The sequence below is a fragment of the Physeter macrocephalus genome, chromosome 21 (assembly GCF_002837175.3).
Source record: "Physeter macrocephalus isolate SW-GA chromosome 21, ASM283717v5, whole genome shotgun sequence".
NCBI lineage: Eukaryota > Metazoa > Chordata > Mammalia > Artiodactyla > Physeteridae > Physeter > Physeter macrocephalus.
Genome location: NC_041234.1, coordinates 32,281,199 through 32,304,505, shown reverse-complemented (window position 1 = coordinate 32,304,505; position 23,307 = coordinate 32,281,199).

Genomic DNA, 23,307 nt, shown 5'->3' with positions numbered 1-23,307 from the left:
TGTCACACAGATGCAACAAACTCATCTTGCTCAAAACAGATCTCATACTATCCTTCAGTTCTTAGAGGTAATCAGTCATCAGATCCCAGGATCATATTCTTCAAATCTCACTCAGTGAGGATCTCCAATCCTCACTGTTTCTACTTCAGGCCGTTATTACATTTTCTACCTGGACTATTGCAGTAGTATCCTAAATGTCTCTCTTATCCCATTCTTTCTCTTTCCGTGAATTCATACCTCACACTGCCACCAAACTGATGTCTAAAAACATACAGTGATTACGTTATTCCCACTAGTTAAAACTGAGGGTGATTTCTTCCTTTGCTTCGGTGAAAAGCTTGAATTCCGTAGTGGGGCCAGCAGGGTGCGCCGTGACTGGCTCTTGCCCTGCTCTAAACCTCTGTTGCCTTCCTTCTCTTCCTCTGTACCGTGTACAGACCACAGAAGAGGCAACAAATCATTTCCCACCCTCTGCTACGCGCAGGCTCAGCGGCCATGGTTCACGGGCCCAGCCGCTCTGCAGCACATGGGATCTTCCCGGACCAGGGCTCGAACCCGTATCCCCTGCATCGGCAGGCGGACTCTCAACTAATGCACCACCAGGGAAGCCCTGCCTAGAAGTTCTTTATCATCCTTACAGATTAGTAGAGTCAGAACTGGGTTCCAATTCCCACTTTACACCTTACTAGTTCTGTGACCTTGCACAAGGTACTTTAACACTATGGGCCTAATTTTCCTCATCTGTAAATTGGGGATCATCATAGGCTCAGTGCTTAGCAAAACAAAACCAAACAAAACCAAAAACCCCAAAATACACTTCATACATTTTATTTTTATTTATTTTAAAAAAATATTTAATTTATTTATTTGGCTGTGTCGGGTCTTAGTTTGGGCACGCAGGATCTTCGTTGCTGCATGCGGGCTCTTGTTGAGGCACACGAGCTTCTCTAGTTGCAGCGTGTGGGCTTCTCTCTAGTTGTGGTGCACGGGCTCCAGAGCGCACGCGATCAGTAGCTGTGGTGCACAGCCTTAGTTGCCTCGTGGCATGTGGTATCTTAGTTCCCCAACTAGGGATCAAACCCGCGTCCCCTGCATTGGAAGGCAGATTCTTAACCACTGGACCACCAGGGAAGTCCCTACTTCATACATTAACAAAAAATAAAGCTGTGACAAATTTGTTTTAAGACCCAAGTTTTTCTAGTGGCAATTTTGAAGGATCTTTATTCAAGATTGCCTAGCAAGGTGGTATCATTTTACCTTTAGTAGTTGCTATCTCTTTTTCCTCTCCCAGCTATATTGAGATATAATTGACATAACAGTGTAATAACATCACATAACAATGTGTTATTTGATACATTTATAAATTGCAAAATGATTAGCAGCATAGCATTAGCTACTACCACTATTCCCTTACATAATTACCATTTCTTTTTTTGTGAAGAGAACATTTAAGGTGTACTCTCTTAGCAACATTCAAGTATATGATATAGTACCATTAGTGGGATAATGTATCATTAGAATCACCATGCTGTATATTAGATCCCAGAACTTGTTCATCTTATAACTGGAAGTTTGTGCCCTTTGACTAATGTCTCCCCATCTCCCCCACCCCCTGATAACCACAACTCTACTCTCTGCTTCTCTGAGTTCAACTTCTTTAGATTTCACATACAAGTGAGATCATGCGGTATTTGCTCTCTCTCTCTCTAAGACCCAATGTGTTGCATATAGCCTTTATTTTAACTTTGAATCTAGCATTTAACCAGTAGTTACACACCTCAAGCTAGGCTCACCCATTACACTGCTTCTCCAGCAACCTAATCAGCAGCCCTAAGCCCACTGAGCTTCAAGCTTTTCAAGGAAGCCCAGGCCTTACAGGGGCCTCTCAGCGTGATGATGCCTTAGATAAGGTGTGTTATGTCACCATAACACCAGTGGTTGCACTCGAGAAGAGGCCATAGTGTGGGTGCCACCATCTTGCTTGAGGGAGGAAGGATGCTGAGTGGTGCACACCAGAGCTGTGGGGACTGTTTTGTTAGTTTAAAGCATCTGTCTACAAACTTCAGTCTTCAGTGAGCACTCTAGAAAATTGTCAGCTTCCCGGATGGAGCCTATGGGGGTCAGGATTGTTGCGCAAAGTTTAAGAACACGGTCTGATTTCCTGTCACCTTACTGACATCCTCTCCTCCAACCTGTCTTCCCACTCACTTCCTTCAAGACATGTTGGCCTCCTTGCCACGTGCCCTTCATACCCAGGGGCACCCAGTAATTTCCCACCTCCAGCCTCTGTGTTTGACTTTCCCTCTGCTTGGTGCACTCTTCCTCTGGTTGCCCACGTGGCTGGCTGCTCCCTCATGCTCTGCTTAAAGGTCACCTTTGCAGAGAGACCTTCCTTGACCTTCTTTCTCCAAGTCAGAAAACCACCATCCTGAATTTTAAAATGATAGCTTTTCGTGTGCGTGTGTGTGTGTGAATTTTTTTGCCCTTAATTACTTTCTGTCCACCTATTTGTTTACCTGCTTATAGCTTGTCTTTCCCACTCATATATAAGCTTTATGTGGGTGGGGATTTTTCTCTGTTCTCTTTCACTGCTGTATAACCAGCTCCTAGCACACAACAAATAAATAGGTAAAGTACTGGGGGATGGCGTGGAGTTTGTCTTCTCTGGGCCTTAGCAGAATCTCGGGGGGTTCAGAATGGGTTACTAGCCTGGAGTTACCTTCCTGCTGCTGAAGACATTCTCAGGTTCTCCCCCACTGTGCCCCCAGTGTATGTCCGGTCTCACAGATGACAAATGTCAGTGGGCAAGGACACCAAGATCATGATCCTCACCTCCTGAGACTCTTGTTTCTTCCTCAAGGTATTTATGAGGGTCCTGGGTGATGGTGGTGAATGCTGGTCATTCAGGCAGAGGCCCACCCATTCTGTCCTGGATAGGCCATGAGAAATGTGCGTTCATGTCTAAGAGCTGAAACTTGCGTCCCTCAGGGTCCAGCATGTGAACCACAGCCAGAACAGGTTGGAGAGACCATAGGCCTGCTGGTCCTGCAGGAGTGAGGAGGGCTGCCTGGGAGGCTGTGGAGGAGAGACGAGGTGGAAAGGATGGTGTCTGAAGGTGAAGGGGGATGTCTGAGACCTAAGGATTTTTGTGCCCTGATGCCTATGTCCCTACTATTGTTTTCCCTTCCCCTTCAGCGGGCCCCCGGCTGTCTTTCTCACACCTAACTCTCTGTGCCCACGGGTACCACGTCTCTCCCCTCAATATGAACCATCTGTCTAGGCAGACTGGAGGAGACCACTTCCCACCTCTTGTCCACCAACACCGCGTCTACCTGAGCCTGACACATGGACCCGAGGACAGGAGATGAGGGCTTGGAGCCTCATGACAAAGTTATCCAGCAGTGGGTGAGGGGCCAGCGGGAGGGGGTCAGGAGAAACGCTTCTGCGTCAGGCTGCCTTGCTCTTCACCTCAGAAGCGGGCCAGATGGCCACGTGGAGGTTCAGACAGGGTCAAGAGTGACAGATGGAGACTAATTTTTACCAGTCAAGGCAAGGGGGGGATCTGAAAGCAGAGTCAGCTGGGAGACTTCCCTTGGTGTGTGGGCACCCAGTCGCTTGAGGACTGCAAGCTTGGGCTTGGTGATCAGTTTGGGGACTTAACATTGCGCCTAGGCCTGGGATTTGGGGCCTTGCTTGGAATAAAGCAGCTTAAGTCCCCAGACTGGAATTTAGCTAGAGTGAAACGCCTAGCAACAAGCCAGCCCCTTAGCTACAGCAAGGACACTGGCAATGCAGGCCTGGAACCTCCCCTTGGAATCCTTGGCAAGCAGCACTGAGGCCTAGAGATCATGGTCAGAGATGGAACACTTAGTGGAGAATGGGTGTCATGGAGACTGGGGCTTGCACCCAGGCCTGGCAGGGTGGGGTGAGGAAGATTAGATTCAGTCACAGAGCATTTGGGGGAGAGGGAGTTCACTCACATTTGGGGTGGGTATGGCTAAAAGGAACCACCTCTCTGGAGGGCTGACAGGAGATGGCTGTGCTCAAGAAGAGGCCTTAGTGTGGGTACCACCAGCTTGCTTGAGGTTTAGGGAGGAAGGATGCTAAACGGTGCACAGCAGAGCTATGAGGACTGCTGTGTTGGTTTAAAGTATTCGTCTACAAACTTCAGTCCTCAGTGAGTACTCTAGAAAATTGTCAACTTCCCAGATGGAGCCTACGGGGATCAGGATTGTTGTGCTAAGTTTAAGAACATGGTTAACTTAAAATCTCAATGTCAGACTACACTTTTATTATCTATTAATTTATTTATTAAAATTACTGGACTGAATGTCAACATTATGACATAGTATGAGTGTGTTTCATGTTTGGTAATTGCAATCATTGTTGCTTTTGTTGTGGTCATCCATTTACAATGCTTGGTGTCAGTTTATTTATCTCTTGTAAAAATAAAATACAGTGTGTGTGTGTGTGTGTGTGAAAAAAACTAGGAAAAAAAATAAAAAATGTTAAAAAAGAATAAATTGGATTCTTCATTCCCTTCTGGAAAAAGAGTTGGGAACTAATATTTTTTGAGCACCCGTTAGCATCCATGGTTTGAGCAACCATGCTGGGAATTTTATATATGTTATTGCATTCATTCTTACGGGACAGGGATAAAAGAAAATATATTGAATTCTAAGAGATTGTGGGTGTTTTCCTCCCCCATTTCTAAAGAGGAAGGCTGCTGCCTTGGTTAAGGAACTACCTTTGTAGTGCAGGATCCAGGTGTTCCCAAATGAAAAGAAAATCAAGAGATGGAGAGACTCATCTACATCCTTGGCACATTGATATTTTGTGCCAAATAGTTCTTTGTTTTGGAGGCTGACCTATGCACTGTAGGATGTTTAGCAGCATCCCTGGCCCCCAATTGAGAATCACAGATATACATGTTAAAAGGTTGAGACTTGGAGGTGAGAAAGGAGCTAGACTAGAGAGGTGGTGGAGTGGGCGTTGAGGACAATTTTGGGGGGTAGAAAGAGAAAAAGGAGAATTTTTTGAGTCTCTACTACAGACTGAGGATGAGAGAATCCCCCAAAGGATTTTTTGAGAAGTTATTTATTAATAGTGAATCTTCCCCTTTATAATTTTCTTGAAAGTTTGGATCAAGATTTGAGTTGCTCTGAACTGTGATTTTTATATGGTTGTTGTTTCTTTGAATATGATTCTGTGTTGAAACTGGACCACATGGTAGGTGTTCGTGTAGATTTTATATGGTTTACACTCATAACAGTCTTTTAAATTCACACTATCCCCATTTTTATAGATGATGCCCTAATCTCTCTGAAAGGTAAGATTTCACCTTGTACCATTCTGCCTTCCTCTTCCCTTTGCCTTCACAGAGAGGACCATGTTTCATTTTCTCAATATTTTAAAAAGAGTAGTGTGAAAAAACACCTGTTTTTCCTCTTTTTAAATGATGTCATAGCTTACATTCAGAGGTAATTTAACATCTAACCATCATATGATTCAGAAAGGTATGTCTGCAAGTTTTTTATTGTTGCTATAACAAATAACTACAAATTTAGTGGCTTAAAACAATACAAACATTATCTTACAGCTCTGGAGATCCACAATCAGTCTCAGTGGGCTAAAATCAAGGCGTTGACAAGGCTGCATCCCTTCTGGAGACTCTAAGGGAGAATTCATTTCCTTGCCTTTTCCAGCTTCTAGAGGCTGTGTGCATTCTTGACTCATGACCCTGCATCACTTCAACCTCTGTTTCTTTCATCATATGTACTTTTCTCTTTGACCTGCCTGCCTCCTTCTTAATAAGGACACTTCTGATTACTTTGTGAACCCACCTGAATAATCCAGGACAATCTCTCCATTTCAAGATACTTAATCACATCTGCAAAGTCCCTTCTGTCATGTAAAAGAGCATATTTACAGGTTCCAGAGACTGGGATGTGGGCATCTTTGGGGCCATTATTCTGCCTTCCCCAGCAAGGGTGTAAGACCTCGCAGTATGTATGGTCTCATTCTGACAACGTGCTTTAATTGTTCCACCTTGACTTGATTTTTTTAAAATATGAAATTCTTAGGCTTAGCTGACATTTAATTTTCACATTAGAAAATGGATAAGGATTAATCAAATTATAATAATATTGATGGAGATGCTGATAAGAGTTTTAAATACAAACTCAAGTTCCTCTTTAATGTCATTCCTAGTATCTAGTTACTAGGCCTGTCAAGAAGAAGGAAGTTGTGGCTACAGCACATTCAATGGTCTTCCTGAAACATACAGCATGTCTAATAGTTAAGTAGGTGGGATAAATCCTCTTTCAACAGATTCAAAAGTATCACCTGCCCAGCACAGTGCCTGACACAGAGTAGTGGTCCATGAATGTTGTTTAAATAATTACAAGACCGCACAGTCACATCAGGTTTTATTAATGTTGAATATGTTGGTGAGAGATGATACCGAAAGCTGTTATGTCATTTGTTATATATTTGGAGATAATGCAATTTGACCTGCACCGCCTAACTTCTGGTGAAGCTCATGGGTTGGGTATATTAGTGTTACTGTGATTTCATTTCACTTCTTCCTTGTCAATATACTCAAACTAGTTTCTCCTAGGCCTCTTCTCCTCAACTCACTTTTCTGTTGTGCTTGATGAAGTGAATAATCACAGGCTTCAAAACTTGCCTTGAACTTGGAAGTTCAGCCATGGGCTGGAGGGAGAGGATAGTGTACGAGTTAAGGGCGTGTACTTGGCAGTCAGACTGATGATGTATTTAAATGCTACCTCTGCCATTTGGTGAGAAGCTGCAGGCCCATCCTGAGCCTCAGTTTTCTCACCTGAAAGTGATGATAATAGTGCCTGTTGAATCATAGGGTTGTGGAGAGGATTCAAGGAGAGCCATGTGAAATGCAGAGTCAGTGCCTGGCTCACAATGACCACTTAGTAAATAAAAGCTAATATTTGTCAGATCGAATTATTACCTACTAACCAGTAAGATTGTAAAACGGGCGTTCTGTACTTTCCTGTGTCCATGACTATTTTGAGGAGATTTTTGGGGAAGGACCTATCCCTCGTCCTGGAGGAGAGTGGGAGAGTGGATGCTTAATGGTTGTAGGATTTTTTTTGACGTGATCAAAATATTTTGTAACTAGATAGAGGTAGTGGTTGTACAACATTGTGAATGTATTAAATGCCACGGAATTGTATACTTTAAAATGGTTTAAATGGTGAGTTTAATGGTATGTGTATTTTGCCACAATTAAAAAAAACTCAATGTCAGACTACACTTTTATTATTTATTTATTTATTTAAATTAATTAATTAATTAATTTTTGGCTGCATTGGGTCTTTGTTGCTTTGCGCGGGCTTTCTCTAGTTGCAGTGCACGGGAGCTACTCTTCGTTGCTGTGCGTGGGATTCTCACTGTGGTGGCTTCTCTTGTTGCAGAGCAAGGGCTCTAGGCATGTGGGCTTCAGTAGTTGTGGCACACAGGCTCGGTAGTTGTGGCTCACGGACTCCAGAGTGCAGGCTCAGTAGTTGTGGCGCAGGGGCTTAGTTGCTCTGTGGCATGTGGGATCTTCCCGGACCAGGGCTCAAACCTGTGTCCCTTGCATTGGCAGGAGGATTCTTAACCACTGCACCACCAAGGAAGTCCCAGAATGCCACAGAATCTTACTATTCTTACCCAGTTTTACTAGATTTTCTTTCTTTCTTTCTTTCTTTCTTTCTTTCTTCTTTCTTTCTTTCTTTCTTTCTTTCTTTCTTTCTGGAAAGTCCTAGATTTTCTTGAATAAATAGTTCTTCATTTGCTGTATGCTCTTAGGACAATTTGCAGAGACTTTAACTGGTTGCTTTCTTAAAAAATATTTCACCAACTTTATTAGTTTTGTTTGGAGGGGGTCCATGGAACATCTCACTCTACCACCCTGGAACTCTCCATATATATATTTAACTGACCCAGCTTCAGTAATTGAAAGACTACTATTAACTATGAGTAATACTGTATTGCATATTTGAAAGTTGCTAAGAGAGTAGATTTAAAAAGTTCTCATCACTAGAAAAAATGTCTGTAAGTACGTATGATGACAGATGTTAACTAGACTTGTGGCCATCATTTTGTAATATATACAAATATCGAATCATTATATTGTACACCTGAAACTAATATAATGTATGTCAATTATACCTCAATAACGTTAAAAAGGAAAAGACCATCCTTTTCCCACTGCACGGTACTGTGACGGTGACCGTTGTCATAAATCAGGTGGTGAATTTAAATAAATAAGCAAGTAAGTAAGTAAATAAATAAATAAATATATTTGTTCTGGACTCTCCATTTTGTTCTGTTGGTCTACCTGTTTATCCTCACACCTATGTCACATTGTCTTAGATGCTGGAGCTTTTTAACAAGGCTTGAAATCAGGTAGTGTAAGTCCTCCAACTTTTTCTTCTTTTTCCTCTTCTCCTCCTCATCTCTCAAGACTGGACTTAGCTTTGGTATTTTTACCATGTACAACTCTTAAACATTTTTATGTCATTGAATATATGTCTTTCTCTTTATGGTTTCTAGATTTTGAGTCACTGTTCGGAAAGTTTTCGTCAGTCCCAGGTTATAAAGGAATTCACTGCCTTTCCTTTGTGTATGTGTATGTGTATGTATGTGTGGTTTTATTTTATACGTTTAGATCTCTGATCCATATAGGATCTGTCTTAATATACAGTGTGAGAAATGGGTCTAGTTTAATTTTCTTTTCCACTTTACTATCTTTTGTCCTAATACCACCTATCAACTGCGTTCATCTTTTTTACCACTGATTTGAGATGACAGCTGTACCATAATTTCCCTTGTGCACTTGGGTGTGTTTCTATATTTTCTATTCAGTTTCACTAGTCTGTGTGCCAGTACCACATGTTTTAATTATAGAGGCTTTATAGTATGATTTAATATCTGGAAGAGTTTGTCCCTCCTCAAGGTTCCTCTCCCCACCCCCAGCTTTGCTGAGATATAATTGACATATAACACTGTATACATTTAAGGTGTACAACGTGATGATTTAGTATATGTATATATGGTAAAATTATTACCACAATAAGGTTAGTTAAGAAATCCATCACCTCACAGAGTTACCTTTTTTTTTGTGGTGAGAATGTTAAGATCTACCCTCTTATTAACTTTCAAGTGTACAGTACAGTATTGTTAACTATACTCACCATGTTGCACAGTAGCTCCCCAGAACTTATTCATCTTATAACTGGAAGTTTATAGCCTTTGACCAACATCTCTCCATTTCCTCCCCAGCCCCAGGTAACCATCCTTCTACTCTCTGTTTCTCTGAGTCTGTCTTTTTTAGATTCCACATATAAGGGATATCATACAGTATTTGTCTTTCTCCGACTTATTTCACTTAGCATAATGCCCTCAAGTTCCATCCAAGTTGTCATAAACAGCAAGATTTCCTTCTTTCTCATGGCAAATATATATATATATATATATATATATATATATATATATATTTTCCCCCTCCCTTTATTCCTTTGTCAGTGAACACTTAGGTTGTTTCCATGTCTTCACTATTGTGACTAATGCTATGGAGGTTCCTCAAGAAATTAAAAATAGAACTACCATATGATCTAGCAGTCCTGCTTCTGGGCATATATCTGAAAGAAATGAAATCACTATCTTGAAGAGATACCTGCACCCCATGTTCACTGCAGCATTATTCACAATACCCAAGTCATGGTTCCTTTTTTCAGGGGTTTCCTGGATACTCTTACTTCTATATTCTTTCATATTAACTTTATAATCAACCTGTTTAGCTCCAGGAAGACATATGATATTTTAATTGGGATCATCTTAAACTTAATATGAACCTAAAGACAATGAAACCTTTGTGATGTTACTTATTCTTTCCATTTGTATTTCCATTTGTTCAAATCTAGTTGTGTGTTTTTCAGGAGTGTTTTGTAGTTTTCCTATTAAATATATGCCTAGGATTTTATTTTGTTTTGTTTTATTGCTGTTGTTCATTTCACCAAAAAGGATATACAGTTGGAAAATAGCCACAAGAAAATATGATCATTAGCCATTAGGGGAATACAAATTGAAACCAAAATGAGAAACCAGTACACACCTATCAGAATAGCTGAAATAAAATATAGTGATAACACTAAATACTGGCAGTACATAGAAACTGGATCAGTCATATATTGCTAGTGGAAATGTAAAATGGTACAGCCTTTCTGGAAAATAGTTTGGCTGTTTCTTATAAAACTAAACATAATCCAGCAATTTCATTATTGGGCTTTTATTCCAGAGAAATGAAAATTTATGTTCACACAAAAACCTGTACATGAATGTTCACAGAAGTTTTATTCAGAATAGCCCCAAACTGAAAACCACCCAACTATCTTTCGACATTAAGGATGAATGTTTAAACAAACACTGGTGCATCCATACTTTGGAATATTGCTCAGCAATAAAAAGGAACAAACTACTGATACATACAACAACTTGGATGGATTTCAATGCAATTATGCTGAATGAAAAAAGACAATCTTGGGACTTCCCTGGTGGTCCAGTGGCTAAGACTCTGTGGTTGCAATGCAGGGGGCCTGGGTTTGATCCCTGGTGAGGGAACTAGATCCCATATGCTGCCACCAAGAGTTTGCATGCTGCAACTGAAGATCCCACACGTGGCAACAAAGATCCTGCCTGCAGCAACTAAGACTCAGAGCAGGCAAATAAATAAAATAAATAAATAAATATTTTTTAAAAAAGAGAAAGAAAAAAGGCAATCTCAAAAAGTCACATACTGTATGATTATATTTATGCAATAAGCTGGAAATAACATAGAGATTAGGCGTTGCCAGGGCTTCAAGTGGTGGGGAAGGTGTATATTTATTCTGGCTATAAAGGGGTAGTACAGAGACGCTTTGTGGGGATGGAGCACTTTTCTCTCACTCTCTCTCTTTTTTAAATATTTATTTATTTTGGCTGCGCTGGGTCTTAGCTGTGGTATGCAGGATCTTAGCTGAAGCATGTGGGATCTTTAGTTGAGGCATGCAGACTCTTAGCTGCGGCATGCATGCGGGATCTAGTTCCCGGACTAGGGATCGAACCTGGGCCCCCTGCAATGGGAGCATGGAGTATTACCCACTGGACCACCAGGGAAGTCCCAGAACAGTTCTATATATTGATTATGGTAGTGGTTACATGCAATAAAATTGAATGGAACTAAACACACACAGATGAGTGCACTTAAAGCTGGTGAAATCTGAATAAGCTCTGTGGATTATACCAATGTCAATTTCCTGGTTTTGATATTGTACTATAGCTATGCAAGATGTTAGCACTTGGGGAATCTACTGAAGCATCCACAGGACCTCCCTGTACAAGTTTTGTTATCACTTCTTGTGAATCTATCATTATTTTAAAATAAAAAGGTAAAAAAATCAAAATAAAGTAATGGATTATAACCTATTGAATAAAATAGGAAACCATGTGTCCATAGAGATATGGATAAATGAATGAATAAATTGAAATTTTGATGAAGAATGAGATATATACATAGTAACAAACTACCTCCTCACTATATACTCATTAATTACAAAAGGAAAACCAATAACTTTATAGTAGAGAAACCTGGCAGACACCATCTTAATCAAGGAATCAAAATGAACATTCTCAGTATTGATAGGGTGAAATGAAGAGGACATGGCGTTGCCTCTGTGATATTCCTATCCAAGGTACAAAATCTGAATCTAACCATGAGGAAACATCAGACAAATGCAAACTGAGAGACATTCTACAAAATAACTGGCCTGTAATCTTTAAACGTATCAAGGCCATGAAAGTCAAGGAAAGCCTGTGGAAATTGTTTCAGACTGAAAGAGATTAAAGAGACAGGATAACTAAATGCAATATGTGATTCTGAACTGGATGGACCCTTTTGCTAGAAAGGACATTATTGAGACAAGTGGTAAAACTTGAATGGGGTCTGAGGATTAGATGGTAGTAACATATTCATGGCATGTCCTGATTTTGGTGCTGTGTTTTGGTTATATAGGAGAATGTCTTCATTTGTAGGAAATACCCATTAAAGTACCCAGGAGTGATCAAGTATCGAGTCAGCAACTTAATCTAAAATGGTCCAGCAAGAAAAGTTCTGTGTACTGTACTTGTAACTTTTCTAAGTTTGAGATATTTTTCAAAATAAAATATTTTTAAAACATCAAGCAAAAAAAAACAAAAAAAACAAAAAACAAAAAAAAACATCAAGCAAGATTGTCTGCAGGCATTTTTTTAATTAGAAAAATTACCTAGTGGAATCTGTAAGATATAGCTAAATCAAAATGGAGAGGAAAAATTGTTGCCTTAAAAACTTACTTTATAAAAAAAGACAATTCAAGAAGATGGGGGAAAAAAGAAAGCAGAAGGAATAAATAGATAAAAACATAGATGACAGTATAAAATTGAAAAAATGATACACTAAATAAACTTTATTTTGGATAATAAATATAGATAGACTAGTTTTAACAAAGACAGTGAGTAAGAAGTACAAGAGAAATAACAAGAATTGCAAGTGATATTAAAAGAATCATAGGACACTACTTTGTTCAATACCATCCAAATAAACTTGGCAATCTAAATGAAATTTGTTTTTAGGAAGATATAAATGGACAAAACTGACTCTGGGATAGAGAGAAAATCGAATACACCATTTACAATAGAACAAATAGAATGAAAATTCAAAGTTACCCTCCTAAACTGTGCCAGACCCAAAGGAAATCCTAGGGGAATTCTACCAGTGCTCCTTCGACTTTCCCAGAGCTTAGAAAGAAAAGGGAAAACTTTTCAATTCTTTTCATTTATTTATTTTTAATATTTATTTATTTATTTGGCCACATCAGGTCTTAGTTGCCGCAGGCGGGCTCTTATTTGCAGCATGTGGGATCTAGTTCCCTGACCAGGGATTGAACCCGGACCCCCTGCATTGGGAGTGCAGTCTTAGCCACTGGACCACCAGGGAAGCCCCTCAATTCTTTTAAAATTGAATGTAACACTGATCCAAACTTAACAAAAGTAGGGGAAAAAAGGTGGGAAGGTAACTAACTACAAATTTCATTTATGCATATCAGTTCATAAATCGTACATGAAACAATGTGAAAAATAATAATCCAGCATAAACAAGTGGGAGTTCTTTTTCCTAGGGATGCCAGGAGAGTCAGATGGAAGGAAATCTATTACTGTAAATCATTATACTGATTGATATGAGGAGAAAATTGGATTATCTCCCAGATGTAAAACATATGTGATAAAAAAACCAATGATCAGGACTTCCCCGGTGGTGCAGTGGTTGAGAATCTGCCTGCCAATGCAGGGGACATGGGTTTGAACCCTGGTCTGGGAAGATCCCACATGCCGCGGAGCAACTAAGCCCGTGCACCACAACTACTGAACCTGCGCTCTAGAGTCCGTGAGCCACAACTACTGAGCCCACGAAGCCACAACTACTGAAGCCCGCACACTTAGAGCCCGTGCTCCGCCACAAGAGAAGCCACCGCAATTAGAAGCCTGCGCACTGAAACAAAAAGTAGCCCCGCCCCCGCTCGCCGCAACTAGAGAAAGCCTGCGCAGCAGCGAAGACCCAACGCAGCCAAAGATAAATAAATAAATAAATAAAATAAAACTCAGGGGAAAACATAGAGGTTTTTAAAAAAAACACCAATGATCATTCCAAATAAAAACTCATAATACACTAAGAATTGTTGGCTATTTCTTTAACTTGATAAAACCAATAATCAGCATCATATTAAGGGTGGGACCACAAAAGCTGTTCCATTAAAGTCAGGAAAAAGATGAAATTGGTCCCTGTCAGGACCTGACATGTCCTAGTTAGCCAATGATGGTTAAGAAATTAGAGACCGAAACTAGAGGAACAAATATTGGAGAGGAAAAAATATATAACTTTTTTGAAAAGGTAGGTACCCTGCACATACCAAAACTCTGTGAAAATGAAGAATGTGAAAAACAATAAATGTAAAAAGCTAAAAGAAAATTTAGAATGATAATTATATAAATTTGGGGACAGGGGGTCTTGCCACGCTATTCTTTATAAAGGAAAAGATAGTCATATCTCAACTAGGAGTACTTATAATATGGCAAAAGAAGCCAAGGAAATAATAAAACTATATCAGTGACCTGACACAATTCCAATCATTCATCCCACAGATCTCTAATCACTCACCCCAGAGACCCCCTTCACTAACCTCACATAGTCTCCATCACGCACCCCATAGACTCCATTACTGACCCCACAGATCTCCATAACTTGGCTTACTGAACCCCAACCCCCCATCACTAACCCAAGGGGTCATTCCTGATAAAAGCCAGTATCTAGGTGAGTTCTTGTAACAAAGACCCCTTCTGCTGCTTTTTATCTGTCCCCTTCTCTCAGTCCTCACCTATTTGCCACCATTGTGCATCCTCATTAGCAGCTGTGAAGTCAGTTTCCCATGGCCAACAAGGGCGCCTTTGTGACCGCAGGGATTTTGCTCTTGGGGGCTCTTCAGCTGCCGCGGGCACTCAGTGGTGCTCCCCACAGCGTTGTGTTCCCAGCGAGTGGCAGATTGGATCTGTCCCTCTGGCAGAGGAGCTGGCCTCTCTCTGGTGGCCTGTCCTTGTACCCTTGGGATGGGACAGCAGGAAGCGGGTCAGCTTTTAGGAGTTTTGGAACTGCCTCTCAGACTGTAAATTTGGAGAAATTTCTCTTCCTGTTTATATAGTTAAATATAGATATAAAAACATAACATTACATAGACTAAATTAATCACATAGATATTACATAAAGATGTGTTAGCTATGTGATTTATGTAAGGTGTAAAAATAGTTTTCATGAAAATTGTTGAAACTTGTGCTGGTTATATGACAGGTCACTGTACTTTTTAATTACCTTTTGTCCATGTTTAAGTTTCTATAATAAAACTAAAAAAAAAAATCATTATTTTGGGACTTCCCTGGTGGTGCAGTGGTTAAGAATCTGCCTGCCAATGCAGGGGACACGGGTTCAAGCCCTGGTCTGGGAAGAACCCACATGCCGTGGAGCAACTAAGCCCATGTGTCACAACTACTGAGCCTGCTCTCTAGAGCCCGGGAGACACAACTACTACTGAAACCGTTGTGCCTAGAGCCCATGCTCTGCAACACGAGAAGTCACCACAATGAGAAGCCCGTGTACCGCATTGAAGAGTAGCCTCCCACCCCCCCACTCATCACAACTAGAGAAAGCCCGCGTGCAGCAACAAAGATCCAATGCAGCCATAAATAAATAAATAAAAATCATTACTTTGAGAACTGTAATGATAATAAACATGCCTCTGTTACCCAAAGCAAATTCATGTGCTCTATGCACAGTGAGGCCAAACAAACTGAAAAGTTAGAGTTTGGAGCAGAGAAAGGTTTATTGCAGGGCCGAGCAAGGAGAGTGGGTGGCTCATGATCAAAAAACCCAAAGTCCCCAGTGGTTTTTGGGGAGAAGTTTTTAATAGGCAAAATTTGGGGTGAGGGCTGCAGGGTGTGTGACTTTCTTGTGATTGGTTGGTGGTGAGGTAACAGGGTGGTGCTCCGGATCTCGGGCTCAGCCTGAAGTTACCATCCTCCACCTGGTTGGGGACCTTAGTTCCAGAGGAAGAACTCAAAGATATCGTTATGTATATTCCTTGAGCAGGAATCAGGACCCTGCTTTAATCACTGCACTATTGTTTATTGACTGCTCCTTCTTTGTTTCTGCATTCCCTCTCTTCCCTAATTAGAAACTGTTTGAATCTGCCCTTTGGAACTCAGGGAAGGTGTAAGAGGCTGAGTGAAGCCTATTTCCTACAAACAAGAAACTGGGGAAACGGAAAGGATTTGTACCCTGGAGGGCCCCACAGGTTCCTGCTCAGTTTCATCTCTTCTCCCTGCTTTTTAAATTGTACTTTTTAATATGTATTTTTCCCCCTTTTCATCCTTACTTTTAGTCCAACTCCAGGCAAACTCCTTAAAGCATTGTGTCCTTTATGTCTAGTGACATATAGAAGTATATATTTCACCATCAGTTAATATTTGTAAGTACATAGGGTGAATTGAAACCACACAACTCAGATGGGATTTGAACCCAGCCAAAACTCAGATTGGGACTCAAACCCACTGTCTCTTAATTGAAATCACTCACCTGGTCTCAGGACTTAATCAAGCTCAGGTTCTTTATGTCTAGTCAGAGAAAGAATTCAGTGAGAGGCAAAGCGATAGGTAAGAAGTGGATTTACTTAGAGAGATACACATTCCATAGACAGAATGCAGTCTGTCTCAAAAGGCAAGAGCATCCCCAAAATATGGGGTGGTTAGTTTTTATGGGCTGGGTAATTTCATAGGCAAATGAGTAGGAGGATTATTCCAACTATTTTGGGGAAGGGGATGGGGATTTCCAGGATTTGGCCACCACCTACTTTTTGGCCTTTTATGGTCGGCCTTGGAACTGTCATGGTGCTGCTAGGTGTGTTATTTAGCATATGCTAATGTATTACAATGAGTGTATAATGAGGCTCAAGGTCTACTGGAGGTTGAATCTTCTGCCATCTTGGACCTAATCGGTTCTAATCAGTTTATGTTGTACCCTCAATGACTATGTCATTCTTTTAAAGGTTGTACCTTGCCCCCTTCCCTCCTGTTTCAGAATCAGCCACTATATTTCACCATTATGCAACTAAATCCTCTTATGACCACTAAATGTCTACATCTTAAGATTCAGAAAGATGCCCATATATCTAAATATCTATATCTAGATATAAAAGTTATTCTATATATTGCCATATGTGCATATTCATATCTATTTTATTTATAACAAATACATTTATGTTGCACACACATATATGTATATACGTGTGTGCATATATATATGTATTTTATATATATATATATATATATATATATATATATATATATATATATATATATATGAAATTGAAACCGAGCAGAACCCTATGGGGCCCTCCTGGGCACAAAAGCCTTTCTGTGTTCCCCATTTTCTCATTTGTAGGAAATAGGCTTTATTCCACCACCTCCCTTACCTTCCCTGAGTGTCAGATTGTTACCAAGGCTCTTGCTCAGTAATCATACCCCTGCCCCTCCCTCGAATGGAAACCAATTGCTCTTATCTAAGTTTCAAGAGGAAGCTGCAAAGAGAAAACAACTGGTTAGAATCAACTAGGCCCAAGATGGCAGATTTGACTTCTAGTAGGCCTTGAGCCTCACTATATGTTCATTGTAATACAATAGCAGGCTAAATGACAAATCCACCAGTGCCATGACAGTTGACAGTTGCCATGACAAAAACCAGAAAAGCCCATACAAGGACTGGAAAGGAGTATTGCCTCAGTTCCTGTCCAAACCACACCCCTGTTCTCAGATAAGTCACGAATATTCCTCCCTCTTTCCAATTCCCTCCCTTTTACCTCAACCCTCCTATATATATGGTGTCTCCACCCAAATTGGGTTGAGAAGTTGATTTGCAAACTAGGTTTCTGCTTCTCCATTCTTTGGCCATTGAATAAAGCTTGTGCTGTTCCAGTCTCAGCATCAGTTTCATGATTGGCTGTGCGAATCTGATAGGAAAAAGAATCTCCCTGGCCCAGACAAGGCATCTCGGCTGGGGCTAGGACTCTGGTGCGGGTCTAGTCAACCAGTTAGGTAATGAGATCCCACAGGTTAAGGGCTCAGTCCTGCAAGACTACCCTCTCCCCACCTACTTCAGTTGCCAGATTGTCACCTATACTTCTGACCAGTTTCCATGAAGCAGAAATTTGATTAATTCACATAACTCAGAGAAACATTTTACTTACTAGATTACAGGTTTATTATAAAAGAATATAAGCTAGGAACAGCCAGATGGAAGAGATGCATAGGGCAAGATGTCTGGGAAGGTGGGGCGGAGCTTCCATGCCCTGTCTAGGCGCACCACTCTCCCCACATCTTCACATGTTCACCAAACTGGAAGCTTTTTATTTCCCCTTCTTACCTGAAGGATAGTTTCACTAGATAAAGAATTGGCACTTGACAACTCTTTTCTCTCAGTACTTTAAAAAATATTATGCCACTGGTGAGAAATCTACTGTCATTTTTTTCAGTCTTTTTCTTTTTTGCATTAAAAAAATTGAGATATAATTGACATATAACACTGTGTAAGTTTAAGGTGTACAATGTGTTGATTTGATGTGTTTATATACTGTAGAATGATTATCACCATATATTAGCTAACACCTCTATCCTGTCACAAATTACAGTTTCTTTTTTGTGGTGAGAACAATTAAGATTTGCTCTCCAGGCAACTTTCAAGTATATGATACATTATCACTAGCTATATTCACCATGCTGTGTATTAGATCTCCTTTATTTATCTACTACTTGCAAGTTTGTACCCTTAAACAGTATCTCTCCAATTTCCCCACCCAATCTGCTGTCATTTAAATTGGTGTTCTCCTAGAGATAATGCTTTATTTCTCTCTGGCTGCTAAAAGGGAGCAGATTTTGCCACCCCAAAACATGCCTCTTTGGCATATTATTATTTATTTTTTTAATTAATTAATTAATTTAAAATTTATCTTTGGCTGCATTGGGTCTTTGTTGCTGTGTGCAGGCTTTTCTCTAGTTGCGGCGAGTGGGGGCTACTCTGGTTGTGGTGCGCGGGCTTCTCATTGCAGTGGCTTCTCTTGTTGTGGAGTGTGGGCTCTAGGTGCACGGGCTTCCATAGTTGTGGCACATGGGCTCAGGAGTTGTGGCTTGAGGCCTCTAGAGCGCAGGCTCAGTAGTTGTGGCACACAGGCTTAGTTGCTCTGAAGCATGTGGGATCTTCCCGGACCAGGGCTCGAACCCGTGTCCGCTGCATTGGCAGGCGGTTTCGTAACCACTGAGCCACCAGGGAAGCCCTGGCATATTATTTTAAGCTGGTTATTTTAAAAAAGACAGCAGCCCTGAGAGAAGCTCTGAAAACTGAGTAGAAGTTACCCTTTTGTAAGAGACCTTTACATTTATAAGGGAAATTTCCATTTGTTAGGTGTCTCCCTTCTGTACCAGGAAGAGAAGGATGATTTTAAATCTCTAGAACTTCTTATCAATGGAGAAGGCAACAACGTAAATGTACATAACAACCTTACCCCTGTTTACTGTGCTTTTCCTGGTCACCTCCCATAACTGACTCCCCTCCCACCCCCTCCAACATTTTCTTCCACCTTTAGCTGGAAGATAGTATTTAAGGTGATGGCTTTGGCCATTTCAGAGAGTTACTCAGTTTTCCTGGGTATCTCCCATGTATACAGGAGGTATACATGTTATTAAACTTTTGTTTGTTTTTCTCCTGTTAATCTGTCTTATGTCAATTTAAGTATTAGACCAACCAAAGAACCTAGAGGAAAGAAGGGAAAATTAGCCCACCCCTTCACTGTTTTCAAGTTATTTTCATTGTCTTAGTTTTCAAAAGTTTAATTATGATATATACATATTTTTAAATTTATTTATTTATTTATTTATTTGGCTGCATTGGGTCTTAGTTGTGGCATGTGGGATCTTTCATTGTGGCAAGTGGTCTCCAGAGCGTGCGGGCTCAGTAGTTGCAGCGAGTGGGCTCAGTAATTGTGGCACGTGGGTTTAGTTGCCCCACAACATGTGGGATCTTAGTTCCCCAACCAAGGATCAAACCCATGACCCTTGCATTGCAAGATGAATTCTTAACCACTGGACCACCAGGGAAGTCCCTCTAATTATGATATATTTTGACATGAATTTCTTTGGGTTCATCATATTGAGATTCCCTCAGCTTCTTGGATCTGTAGGCTTGTGTCTTTTGCTGAATTTGGAACATTTCATTAATTATTCAAATACTCATTTGGTCTCAGGGTCTTTCTCTTATCTTCCTGGGAATTCCATGATATGAATGCTGGGCCTTTTGTTATTGTCTTACAGGTCTATGAGACTCTGTTTAATATTTTCTGTCAATTTTCTCTCTGTTGTTCAGATTGGGTAAGTTCTATTGATCTGTATTCAAGTTTACTGATTCTACCTTCCGTCATCTCTACTCTACTAGTGAGCCCATCCAGTGAGGTTTTATTTCTGTCATTGCCCTTTTTGGTTCTATAATATCCATTTGGGGTTTTAAAAAAATAACTTCTTTGCTGAGATTCTTCTCATTTTTCATTTGTTCCAAGAGAATTTGTAAAGTTTGTAATTGATTGTTGAAACATGTTTATATTGGGTGCTTTACAATCTTGTCAGATAATTTGAACATCTGAGTCATCTCAGTGTTGGCATCCGTTGATTGTCTTTTCTCATTCAAGTTGTTATTTACTTGGTTCTTGATGTGACAAATGATTTTCTATTGTATTCCAGGCCTTTGTCTATGATGTTAGGAGACTATGGGTCCTATGAAAATCTTTCATTTTAGCAGCCAGTCACCCTGTTTAGGTTTGGCATGAAAGTTTCGGCCTAAATTTGGTGCTGTGGTGCCAATGGCAGTTTAATTTTCTGAGCCTTTGTGGTGTTATTTTTATCTGCTTGGTCTATCTGGTGCCTCTGTGACTCTCACTTGTCTTTGCTGGTGCTGCTTAAGGCTGGAAAGGATTTCTACAGGCCAGGCCTCTGGGTGTTCCTCAGTGGTAGAGGGATGTGATGAGCTCCACTGACCAGTGCCTTCTGGCTGTCCAGGTGTCTCTGTGCCAGGAAGGGGAATCTCAGGTCGAAGTGGCATCCTGGGTCAGGATGGTTGCTGTGGCTAGGTCCCTGTTGCTGGTTCTGCCCCTCTTGCCTGCCTGGTGACTCTGGGCAGGGGAGGTTTTCCAAGTCTGGCTGACTGGTTGGATCCTTCTTTCTAGTTTCACCCACCAGCGTCATGTTTCCTGTTGGGAGAAGGGCATCTCAGGTCTCTTGGGCCTTCAAGGTAAAAGAAGTTTCCAGCCTGGACTCTTGCTGTGGCTGCATCTCTCCAGCAGTTTCCCCCTGCCTGGTTCTTTCAACTTGACCACCATCAATGGCATATTGCCTAGAATTGTGCCGTTTGATATTGGAGACACCAGCCACGTGTGGCTACTGAGCACTTGAAATGAGGCTAATGAGACTGAGAATTGATTTAAAATTTTATTCATTTTAATTAACTAAAAATTTAAAATATATACTCAAATGGAAGATCCAGTGCTTCAACAAAATGCAATACAATTTTGGATTAAAAGATCTGAAATGATGTCCTGTCCCCATTGACCACATACTAAGAGTCACAACCTTTCCCTGGCAAACCTTTCAAATACCTAGCTGCCATCTGAAAGAATAACTGTTCTAAATGTAATGTTATACATTTTGGTAATATTAGACATTTCTTCTGTTAAAAAAATAGATACTCAATTCAGTTACTGGAAAACCTTTAAAGTATGTTTGAAACAACCTGTGAATATTAATCTACATTTTCTTTTTAAAAAAAGATTATTTATTTATTTATTTGGCTGTGCCAGGTTTTAGTTGTGGCATGTGGGACCTAGTTCCCTGATCAGGGATCGAACTCGGGCCCCTTGCATTGGGAGTATGGAGTCTTAACCACTGGACCACCAGGGAAGTCCCTAATCTACATTTTCATCTGTAAATTTTATGAACTCTACATATAAATCAAGTATTTCTGATGAAAATTTAGCATTCAAATTGAGATATGTTGTAAATGTAAAATACACATCTGATTTCACAGGCTTACTACAACAAAAAGAATGCCAAATATCTCATTAATAATTTTAAAAATTGATTACATGTTGAAGTGATAATGTTTTGGATATGTAGTTTAAATATATTATTAAAGTTAATTTCATTTGTTTCTTTTTCTTTAATGTGTCATCTGTCTGCAGCACCTCATGCTAAGTTTCCTCCTCCTTATTCCACCTGTGTTGGAAATTGAGGCTGATGCTCTGTTTGTTTTAGTTTGGTTTTTTGGCCACGTTGAGTGGCTTGCAGGATCTTAGTTCCCTGACCAGGGATTGAACCCAGGACACGGCAGTGAAAGCACCAAGTCCTAACCGCTGGACCACCAGGGTAATCCCCAGGCTGCTGCTCTGTGTCAAAGTGATTTAGATTCTCCAGGCAGGAGTAAGAAGTTTCATTCTTTTTTTTTAACACCTTTATTGGAGTATAATTGCTTTGCAATGGTGTGTTAGTTTCTGCTTTATAACAAAGTGAATCAGCTATACATATACATACAATTTGGAACAGCAAAGTTATTTCTACATAGTAACAGAGATGTTCACATTTCATTAGTCAGGGAGACTAAAGTCTGCCTCCCACACAGAGCCATTGGCCAGCTGCACCACTTGCCCAAAGCAACCTCATGCCTTTGATCCCACCCACTTCCACTTCCCTCACACAGCTGTATCATCTATCTGCACCCCCGTATGCACTGCCCCCTCCCTGCACTGGACAATGAGGACCTCACTGATTTACAGACCAGGAAGCCTCATATACCTAGGGAGGCCAGAGCCCCATTTTTACTCAGCCATTGGTTAACTGTGCCTTTTGTCTACAGCCTGTCACGTGCCACTTTGGCTGCCTTCTTTCACATGGCCGTGGGGGTTACTACCTAGAATCAGTTTACTATAGGCTGAAGAAGCTAAAGCCCAATTTCTGCAGTCATTGGCTAACTATTTGTCTGTAGCAACTCAGGCTAGACCCTGCCTCTCTCACTCGGCACATAGCAACAGGGGCTTCTCCCTAGTAACAGGCTGCTGCTTCATCCCATTGGCTACCAGAAACTAGATCCCACCTTTCGTACACAGCCATTGGCCAGCTGTACCATCTATCTACAACCCCTCAGACTTGGTCTACACAAGAGAGCTCAAATTGCTGGCTTCCATTAACTCTTCCACCACCACTGCTCATATGGTAGGACCTTGAATTTGGTCTTTTGTTATCTGACCAACCATCAATGACTCTCTTGTCAAAATCTAAAATCCAGGCTCCTGTAATAACATTTCTACTACATTTGGACCAAATTTCAACCCTATCAGTATTGCTCTAGTCTGACCTGTAATCTACAGCTCTGATAATTCTTCCACCATCAATGCCTTTCTCGTATCTTTTAGCATGCATTCAGCTTTTTATTAACTATTCGTCCATTAGTGTCTCTCTGATCTGGAGCTTGAACCCAGGCCTGTTAATTTTTCCACCATCAGTGCATACTAGGACTGATCTCAAACTCGACATCTGTGAACCTTCCAACATTAATGACCTTAATAAAGTCCATCTGAT